The 11,107-nt window shown below is 48.4% G+C and overlaps 1 long non-coding RNA gene across 1 annotated transcript in view; it reads left to right on the top strand.

Annotated features, from left to right (window-relative positions):
• The first annotated feature begins 701 nt into the window (after positions 1 to 701).
• LOC126199001 (uncharacterized) overlaps positions 702 to 11,107 on the top strand; it is an 869,135-nt gene continuing 858,729 nt past the window's right edge. Inside the window, exon 1 of the long non-coding RNA XR_007540115.1 lies at positions 702 to 892. This is a non-coding gene — a long non-coding RNA (uncharacterized LOC126199001). The remainder of the gene's footprint in view (positions 893 to 11,107) is intronic.

The following is an 11,107-nucleotide window of genomic DNA, read 5'->3' as shown; positions in this document are numbered from 1 at the left end:
GCACAAACAAGTGTCGGTGTGGAAATGTTTCAAAATACGATATCTTGTAAATGATTCGCACTAGTGTCCTGCAGGAAACATCACTGAAATTCTAATTTACCACACTATGAGTCTGTAATTGACAATAGGCACTGTTCCATTTCGAAAAGCGTATGTTTGCTCTCAAAAGACAGTTTGTTTATTTTCGAACATTGCGAGCCCTTTACTAGCAATCCATTCTATGAAAACTCACATTCCCGCAGGAATTGCGGTGCAAGTTTTGGGTGATTCACTATAGATGATATGGTATCCCGTGCTTTCACAATTTGCTCGTCGCGCGACAGAGTGGAACGGTGTCAAATACCTTCCTGTTTGACTTGATCTTAAATACTGTGGTGAGGTCGAGCATGTTTAGCGAGTACGTAGCAGCCATTGTAAAATTTTACGCGAAAGTTACTACTGAAAAGTTTTATCTCTCTTTTTTTTAATCACGGTGATATATTGTCCGAGGAATTATTTAATTGCGTTTTCCAGCGCGGCGCACTTCCTCTCTCGCCCACGTCCGCCGCCGCTCTGCATCTGGTGACCCCCCACGTAATAGCCTGACAACACCCCCCCCCCCCCCAACCCGGTGACTGCGAGCTTCCGCGACGCCCCGCCAGAGGTCTCTGCGGCGCGCGCTGCCGGCGCGGTCTGCGTTGACACGCCAGTTGGCCGCCAGCCGCCGGACAGAGCGGACGTGTGGGTGAGTGGCCCGGCGACTACCGCGTGCGAGTGCTGCAGGGACGTGTCGGCGGCATCCGGCCCGTGGTCCACGCGTCGCTGCCAGATTCCTGCCGGCGGGGAAAGAAGAGGAACGCCTCCCGGTGTCCGTGGACGGCGCCGCCGTCGCTGGCCAGTCTCCAGTAGAGAGGTTAGTCTCTGGGCAGTGAAAGTGAGCTGCTGACACTGCCGTGCGAGTTGAGCGTGGGCGACGAAATTCTGAGTGCGGCCTCTTGTCGTATCTATGCGCGCCTGCCGTATTTAGTTTAGAACTTCCGTGCGTCCACGAAATGGAATTAAGGCAGTACTTTTTTCCGTTAGAAATATTTCACCCTTCTTTCGGTTGCACCCTTTAATTGGAACTCGTAGTGTCGGTACAGTACTTTGCCGATTTCCTAACGCATCCGTACCAATACTATTTCCAGTCGACAAAACGTGGTTTTTTTTTCCTTTTTAAATTTTACTTATAAGAAGTGATGCTAGTCTTTCCTCCTTTTCTGCTCTACGTTGATAAGAACGGCGTCGGGGAAACGAGTTACGGCCAAGTGAGCATCTTCAGTTCACCATTACATCAGATTGCAAGCGTATAATTATCTGTTGCAGTATTTGTCTCTTGTACATGCGTCTATTGTATTATACATTTTTCTGTCGGTAAGTGCACAAATTGACCGGCCATTGCAGTGTGAAATGTGCTGCATCACCAAAACAGTACATTGTCATTTGTTTCAAAGATCAGCTTTTGATTTTAATGTGAGTGGACGTCGCAGCCTTGAGAGATCTGGAAAAAGACATCATTCCATTGGGCTGCGTTTTAAAATTTTACTTTGCTGAAGTTCATGCACGGGATATTTTCAAGTGCATCTGTAAGAGATATTACACAGTCTCGTTATACGAATCTAGCTCGCCATGCGAAACTGTGCGTAGCATCGTCGTGAAAGTGCGTGATGTCGTGATTCATATCCACAAAACACATCTATACACAGCTGTTTATGGTACGGTCACATGTGGGCAAGTGCTACCATTTTGTATTCAGCCAGCAAATTTTTTTCTAACGTGCTCTGTCCCGATCCTGGTCGTTGGAGAGACTTTCTCTCTCAAACTGTAACATCCCGTGAGATTTGAAGTAATTTCTTAGTGCCTTTCTGATCGAATGAAAAGTCTTCGGCAGCCTTCTGTCCCAAAAATCAGCTTCTGCACGCGATTGATTCGCGTTACTGTGTCGTCTGTGTCAATACACTTGTGAAACAAGATCCTCATCGTTGAACCACAAGCGAAAAGCCTATCTTGCGTACACGAAGTCGAGTGCGTTTGCTTCGTATTTATTGTCCAGCCATACTAACAAACTTTCCCTAGCGCGCCTGTGCCCTGACGAACAGGATCAGCTCATTAACTGTAGCACTGTGCCGGTAGACAGCTGTCTGCGCCGCACCTCCCCGCCCCCGCCACATCGTCGTTAAGCACTCGCGGCCGCCAGAAGCCGGCGCGGACCGCTCCGCCGACAATGCGTCGCTGGCGCGGGTCCGCGGCGCGCTCGTTTGCGTGCTAACGAGGGCGACATTCGCCCAAAACAATGGCTTCGTTTCCTGTTTACAAGCGGCGGCGGCGGAGGCGCTGCGCGTGCCCGCCAGCCAGCCCGGCAGCCCGCACGCTGCTAACGACCCTCGCGCTAAGTGACGCCGCGCCCGGAGCACGTCTCGATAGCGGCCCGCCAGTCTCTGCAGCGCCACACAGCTCCGCCGCTCAGCGTGCTAGTGCACCTACTCCGTGCTCTCGCGTAATAGCTCCTACTTGCACGACGTAAAAGTTCTTAAAGAAAAACGAAGGATTCAATGGCTATTGAACGGCAGTTTAAATGCGATTGTATTACGGTTTTATGTTTAAACGGCCACCAATCGGTACACGGACATGTAGGGGGTATCAGTGGTATATTATTTAGTGCCGGCAAAATTTTGGATAGGGCTCACAACTTCCGGAGTCTTTATTTTTACATTTTTTATTACTAGGCCGGCGGGGTGGCCGAGCGGTTCTAGGCGCTACAGTCTGGAACCGCGCGACCGCTACGGTCGCAGGTTCGAATCCTGCCTCGGGCATGGATGTGTGTGATGTCCTTAGGTTAGTTAGGTTTAAGTAGTTCTAAGTTCTAGGGGACTGATGACCATAGATGTTAAGTCCCATAGTGCTCAGAGCCATTTGAACCATTTTTGAACCGTCTGGCGGTGAGAACACGTGTTGATCTTAAAATTTAGTCTATACCGCACCTACACGTATGAGTTTCTTAAACTGCAGAGGGACATAGCTATTACTTTTAGTATGATATTGTTTTTCTGCGTAGTTGGCGCATCTTGATAGTAAAAACATTTAGCGCTCCCTGCATTTTGTACTGCTTAAAAATTTTTCGCTTTTGGCAAGGACCTAACAGACTCGGTGATCTGTAACAACCTCTCTGTAACGCAACTTAACCTGTACGCACACATTACGAGCTTTGCAACAGTGAATGGAGCGGTGTTTCGTTCCATGCTAACGAGTGGAGGTACAGTACAACGAATGAGATGAAATACGTAAAAGCGATTTCCTCGATATAACTGCAAAGCCGTAATATATTTGAGAAACTACCTCATGGCACCAACACAAGCTATTTTTTATATTTTTTGACCGACAAGTACAGAGTGGCCTACATCAAACCGGCCCCTGCGCTGAAAGGAATATGAATGAAGAAAATCAACGTACACCACCGCTTTCTTACATTTTTATCGTACAGTTTCATTATTAACTATGTAATTAACAGTTTGAGTAACAGATTTACTTGTGTTCGTTTAATAAGCATATTTTAGAAAGGAATTTAAAGTCAGTGTTCAAAATGTTCTCCGCCAACATCCAAGCAAAGTTGTAAACGTCGAAGCATGTTAAGAGGAACACTTTTCAGTACTCTTTGAGCAATGTTCGAAATTTCTTCGCATATGTTGTTTTTTTTAATGTGCCAAGTGCTCTGGGATTGTTGCGGTAGACTCTAGCCTTTAGAAATCCCCAGTGGTAAAAGTCACGTGGTGGCAAGTCGGGAGAGCGAGGTGGCCACAAGCCCTTACTAATGGTCCTACCTTCTGTAAAATCAGTATGTATACGAGCTAAGGACAAATCCGACGTAAGAGAACTTGCCCCCTTTTGCAGGAAATATGCGCATTTTTCGTTTGGAGTTAACAGAGCCGAAAATTCATTGTAGAGTTGCAAGTAAACATGTGTGTTGACAGTTTCGTCGAAGAAAAATGGCCCGATAATTCTGTTGCCAGATACAGCATACCATACACAAATTTTTAAATCGTGTAACGCCTTTTGCAGTATTCCAAGGGGATTCTCTATAGCCCAGTGTCTTGTGTTTTGTGAATTAACGTAACCCGACAGATGAAACCAAGCTTCATCCGTCGAAAAAATGAGGAACGAATCAAGATGTCCCCCAGCGACACTTTCTAGCAACCAATTACAGCAATGTGTACGATTACCCCTGTCCGCTTCTTTTATTTGCTGAACAACACTCACACGGTAAGGTTTCATTTTTAAGCAATGAACGACGCGTTGACATGAGCTGCGAGATATTCCACATTGCTCTGATAATCGCCGTGTTGACTTGTAGGGACTTCTTTCAGTGTGTGCCGTCACGTTTCCCTCAACTTCAGGTGTACGTACAGTCGGTGCCTTATTTCCTCTATGAATTAACAACACTGCCTGTCGAACGCCACTTTTTCACTACATCCTGAATCGTTGATTTTGCAGGCATATTACTTTCCTGAAACTTTTCATGAAAAGTGTCACGAACAACTTTAATGGATTCGGACCGCACATATTCTTCAACAATGAACACCCGTTCTTCAATGGAGTAAGGCATGACAATGAAGTACACGGTTTATAACGACTACTTTCCGTATGGAAACGGGAATGAGCGTTCGCCGTCTTTGGCCGCAAGGCCCCTTACGGGGCAGGTCCGACCACCGTGGTGCAGGTCTTATTACATTGGGCGACCTGTGCGCCGGATGAGGATGAAATGATAACAACACAACACCCAGTCCGTGAGCGGAGAAAATCCCCGACCCAGCCGGGAATCGAACCCGGGCCCCTTAGGACGGCAGTCCGTGACGCTGACCATTCAGCTATCGGGGCGGACACTTCCCGTATGAACTACTCACACACTACTGCTGTTGGATGGTGGCAAAGAAACTGACAAGCTAGTAATGCTACTCACGCGCGTTCGCATTCCGGTTCGGGCCGGTTTTGTGTGCGCCACTCTGTAGTTTCACCCGAATAAACATGTAATCTACGGTATATGTCTTCAAATAGCCTAGATTACAAGCAATATCACCGTTCCCGTAGCCGGCCGGAGTGGCCGTGCGGTTCTAGGCGGTACAGTCTGAGGCCGAGCGACCGCTACGGTCGCAGGTTCGAATCCTGCCTCGGGCATGGATGTGTGTGATGTCCTTAGGTTACTTAGGTTTAATTAGTTCTAAGTTCTAGGCGACTGATGACCTCAGAAGTTAAGTCGCATAGTGCTCAGAGCCATTTTTGAACCGTTCCCGTGAGGAAGACAAACATCAGCTGCATAAGTTGTCTGTTTCTGATTAGACTCTGACCAGAGTGATGCATCACACTGTGAGAGACTGTCGAGTTATTCACCGTATCTATTTTACCACGTAATGTTCCTGACACATGTTTATGTCGTTTGAGGATGGCCGTTCGACGGATACTATTTCTGTGTGCACAAAAATATTCATTAAACTTTTGTTAGTTCCATAACGCCATTTTTTAAATATTTTAAAGGTGTGCAGTGGACCTACTGTCTACAGAAAATGTAAAAGACATCACGATGACTTACACCGTGTAAGGCGCTACGTATCTGCTTACTACTCCGTTTTCGCAAGTTCCATACCTCCGGTGTTCTGACGTACCTTACACTTGCATAGTTTCCATAGCTCGTGCGAAGCGAAGCATTGTTGCGAAGCTATATATATTTGTGATAGATACCTGATTACAAATCACCGAGTTTCTTAGGTTTCTTTCTGAATGTGAAAATTTACTAAATCAAACACTGCACGAACAGGCCTTGAAGGCCGCCGTGTCATCCTCAACCCTGAGGCGTCACCGTATGCTGATACGGAGGGTCATGTGGTCAGCACACTGCTCTCCCGTCCGTTGTCAGTTTTCGTGACCGGTGACGCTACTTCTCAATCAAGTAGCTCCTCAATTGTCCTCAGAAGGGCCGAGTGCACCCCGCTTGTCAACAGCACTCGCCAGACGCGGACGGTGACCCAGTCAAGAGCTCTACCCAAGCCCTACAGCGCTTAATTTCGGTGATCTGACGGGAACCGGTCTTACCATTGCGACAAGGTCGTTGAGGTGAAACTTTACGAGACAGTACAGAATATAGTAGGTTTTATCATGTCCGTGGTGCATCAGTTGTGTTGGAAGGTCTCATCATACGAAGAATTAAATCTTTCACTCTGCTTATATGCAAATATACGCGAGACACAGGCAGCCCTTAGGATTACCACCTGCTTTCTCCCTGCTGGACGGTAGTTAATTAATTCCACTTACCCACGATTTCCGCTCAGATTACATAAAGTGATGCAAGTTTATTGGTTAAGTATGCACAGTCCCCCCCCCCCCCCCCTCTCTCTCTCTCTCTCTCTCTCTCTCTCTCTCTCTCTCTCTCCCTCCCTACCTCCCTCCCCCCCGCTTGTGACAAGCTCCCTTTTAAGAACAAAAGCCGTACAGAACGCAGGTTACTATACTACAGTCATGTTTGAACTGGCGTTCAGTCACCATTAAATCTAGTCGAAAATATTATTCTCTGATTCTTGTTCTGCATCTGTTTCTGCAGTCAGACGTAAATAGCTAGAAACTAGTTGAGTACTAGAGTAGCATGACACTCTAGTAACGTTACATCCACCAGTTCCCCTCGTCCTGAATCTTTGTCGTAATTCCTGCAGAAGTCGTTAACGCTACAGAAAAATTGCCCTCTTCGGTGATTTTTATCTCCCATCAGTTAGAGCTCCACTGGGGATAGAAATACTCATACCGAAAACATTATGTATTTGCTGCGACTATTAAACATCATTTTCAGAACGTAGACGCCATTAAACCTCGATTAAAGCGCAAAGCGAACTGGATGCACGGATCTGCACAGTGTTATTCTAAAGGACTTCGCTCTCGTTCGTCCGATTTGCTGCCGTAACTTGTTGAATCAAGACGCCATTCCTCATTTTGGAAAACACTACTTCATGTATCGCGTGAACCTTGATGCCAGGCGTATACAGTAACGAACGGAAATTTTGCAAGAGTTGCATTTATTTTGCCACGAAACGTTACAAATACGTGCTATTAAAGTAGAAACAATATAGAACTTAATCAATTGCGACATGCATAACGATAGACAAAAATGTTCTTCGTTTTTCCTCCAACTTAACGGATTTATGCACACATTCTGGCAACTGGTTAATGTGCTCAGTATGGAGTGCGACCACCTCTGGCACCAATACAGGCCTAACAACCACAGGGCAAGCTGTGAATGATGTCATTAATCTCATGTTGGGGCAACAACGCCCATTCTTCCTAAAGCTGCTCACAAGCCTTAGAGAGCGGAAACACCGTGTCTCCCTAGATTATCCCAGACGTGATTCATGGGATTCAAATCGGGAGAGCTAGCAGGCCACGTCATGCATGCAACATGTTCCGTTTCCAAAAAACATCAACCACCCGTGCTCCATCAGTTCAAGCATTATCGTCCATCAATACGAAGTTCAAAAATGGTTCAAATAGCTCTGAGCACTATGGGACGCAACATCGGAGGTCATCAGTCCCCTAGAACTTAGAACTACTTAAACCCAACTAACCTAAGGACATCACACACATCTATGACCGAGGCAGGATTCGAACCTGCTACCGTGCAGTCGCGCGGTTCCGGACTGAAGCGCCTAGAACCGCTCGGCCACCGCGACCGGCCAATACGAAGTCTTTTCCCACAACACCTTGCAACAACCACGCATTAGATCCCAAGATCTTCTCACGGTACCTGACAGCAGTTGAATCTTTCTGATTCAGCCGTACCGTTTCATGAAGAGGTGTTCGAGTGGTCAACATAATCCCTGTCCACACCGTTACGGATTCTCGTCGATATCGGTCTCTTTTCACGATGTTTGGGTTCTGAAATCGTATTCCACACACCCTCTGGATGCGAATACGTCGAGAATCACTCTCCGAACTGCATCGGAACTCATCTGTGAAAAAAACATGTGGCATGTTAACGGCTCCACTCTAGGCATTCCCTTCTGTGAAGACACGCCAGAGGTAAACAGACAGCAGGTTTCCAGCAAGAAAGGTTGACGCCTTCCGTACACCCTTTGCATCGATACAACTCGTCCAGGGGATGCTGCGAGGTCAGATGTCAATTGCAGTTCGGTGCTAAGGCGGCACCGTCGTGCCCTTATAGCCAAATAACGGTGCAGTCTTTCTGATGTCACACGTGGTCCTCCCTGTCCTAGTCTCTGGGACACAGTTTGGTCTCGATAAACTGTCGCCTCATCCGAGAAACAACGTTTCACATTAAGCTATGGGGCCACATCAGTTTGCGACTGTTCTGCTTCCGCCGGCCGCGGTGGTCTAGCGGTTCTAGGCGCTCAGTCCGGAACCGCGCGACCGCTACGGTCGCAGGTTCGAATCCTGCCTCGGGCATGGATGTTTGTGATGTCCTTAGGTTAGTTAGGTTTAAGTAGTTCTAAGTTCTAGGGGACTGATGACCACAGAAGTTAAGTCCCATAGTGCTCAGAGCCATTTTTTTGTTCTGCTTCCATTCCCTCTTTGGCCCTCCACAGCAAAGAGTCTGCAGGCGTCTTCTCTGTGCCAAACTGCACCGTCTGTGACTGTGTACACAGCGATTGTGCGTGTGGGACTAACCTGCATAAAACTTGATAGGCGCCCTGACGTCTTAGCTGTCGTGGTTGCCCGTTGATCGAAATGCCATCTTCCGTTCAGAACACGATGTTAACGGCATCTGTTGACAATTTGTATGATTATATAGTGAATTAGCCACAGGACGGGGAAATACTAGTTTGTTGCTTTAATTTTGGACACCAGTGTGTAGTGTGTATTTTCGTTCACCGTCCTACGTGCCAAGTTCCCAGTTCTTAGCACAAGTGACTAACAACGGCGCGAAATGGAACAGTGAGAGTCTTACCTGCTTATTGGTAAGACATTTCGTTAAGATCTATGTTATGAGTAAGTTGTAAACATTCCACTGTTTACTTTCAGCAGCGGATGTGAACCGCTGTACATAACTGTGACCAGAAGATTGATCTCGCACTTCGTAATGCTTCACGACGGTTCTAGGAATCCAGAGTCTGAAACTTATTGGCCTGAACACTCAGTTACGAACCCAGCCAGGGATGCAGTGCCACGACATAGGTCTAGATGTCGAAAGGATATCGGTTTAAATCCCCGGTAAGCCATCGAGTTTAAGGTTTTCCTTGGTTGCCCAGAAATGCCTAAGGCAAATTCCGGGATGGCTGCTTTGAAGAAACATACAGTCGATTGGCGTCAGCGTCCTTTCCCAATCAGAGTTTATGCTCCGTCTGTGATGTTCGCGTCGCCTATGTAACGTTACGATGTAGGCTTTCTTCCCGTTAACATGATTACATACCTGTACAAAAAATTTGCATGTCAATCGCCCTGCCCCCACTGTCTTATCACGCTTTCGATATAAAACTGTTCCAACAATCGAGCGAAATGAAAGTGAGCCTGAGAAGTACAACTAGGATGATCGATAAGTTAAGTTTTGTTGCTGTTCCAGTCCTCTGTCAGACTGGCGCCGCGCGGTCTAGGGGCGTCTTGTCACGGTCCGCCCCCCTCCCCCTCCCCCCCCCCCTCCCCCGTCGAAGGGAAGTTCGAATCTTCCCTCGGGCATGGGTGTGTTTGTGTCGTCCTTAGCGTATGTTAGTTTAAGTTAGCTGAAACAGTGTGTAAGCTTAGGGACCGACTACCTCAGCAGTTTGGTCCCATAAGACCTTACCACAAATTTCCAATTTTCCAGATTGGCAGTTTATGTGCCACTCACTCATCTGCATCGAACACTTTCTGTAGTCATCAGTCTTCTAACCAGTTTGATGCGGCCCACCACGATTCCCTATCTTCTGTCAACTTCTTCGGTTCAGAGTAACTCTTGCTCCCTACTTTCTCTGTCATGTAATACACTCCTGGAAATGGAAAAAAGAACACATTGACACCGGTGTGTCAGACCCACCATACTTGCTCCGGACACTGCGAGAGGGCTGTACAAGCAATGATCACACGCACAGCACAGCGGACACACCAGGAACCGCGGTGTTGGCCGTCGAATGGCGCTAGCTGCGCAGCATTTGTGCACCGCCGCCGTCAGTGTCAGCCAGTTTGTCGTGGCATACGGAGCTCCATCGCAGTCTTTAACACTGGTAGCATGCCGCGACAGCGTGGACGTGAACCGTATGTGCAGTTGACGGACTTTGAGCGAGGGCGTATAGTGGGCATGCGGGAGGCCGGGTGGACGTACCGCCGAATCGCTCAACACGTGGGGCGTGAGGTCTCCACAGAACATTGATGTTGTCGCCAGTGGTCGGCGGAAGGTGCACGTGCCCGTCGACCTGGGACCGGACCGCAGCGACGCACGGATGCACGCCAAGACCGTAGGATCCTACGCAGTGCCGGAGGGGACCGCACCGCCACTTCCCAGCAAATTAGGGACACTGTTGCTCCTGGGGTATCGGCGAGGACCATTCGCAACCGTCTCCATGAAGCTGGGCTACGGTCCCGCACACCGTTAGGCCGTCTTCTGCTCACGCCCCAACATCGTGCAGCCCGCCTCCAGTGGTGTCGCGACAGGCGTGAATGGAGGGACGAATGGAGACGTGTCGTCTTCAGCGATGAGAGTCGCTTCTGCCTTGGTGCCAATGATGGTCGTATGCGTGTTTGGCGCCGTGCAGGTGAGCGCCACAATCAGGACTGCATACGACCGAGGCACACAGGGCCAACACCCGGCATCATGGTGTGGGGAGCGATCTCCTACACTGGCCGTACACCACTGGTGATCGTCGAGGGGACACTGAATAGTGCACGGTACATCCAAACCGTCATCGAACCCATCGTTCTACCATTCCTAGACCGGCAAGGGAACTTGCTGTTCCAACAGGACAATGCACGTCCGCATGTATCCCGTGCCACCCAACGTGCTCTAGAAGGTGTAAGTCAACTACCCTGGCCAGCAAGATCTCCGGATCTGTCCCCCATTGAGCATGTTTGGGACTGGATGAAGCGTCGTCTCACACGGTCTGCACGTCCAGCACGAACGCTGGTCCAG

This window comes from Schistocerca nitens, chromosome 8 (genome assembly GCF_023898315.1).
Source record: "Schistocerca nitens isolate TAMUIC-IGC-003100 chromosome 8, iqSchNite1.1, whole genome shotgun sequence".
NCBI lineage: Eukaryota > Metazoa > Arthropoda > Insecta > Orthoptera > Acrididae > Schistocerca > Schistocerca nitens.
Note: the sequence above shows the minus strand (reverse complement) of the source record. Positions and strands in the feature narration are given on the sequence as shown.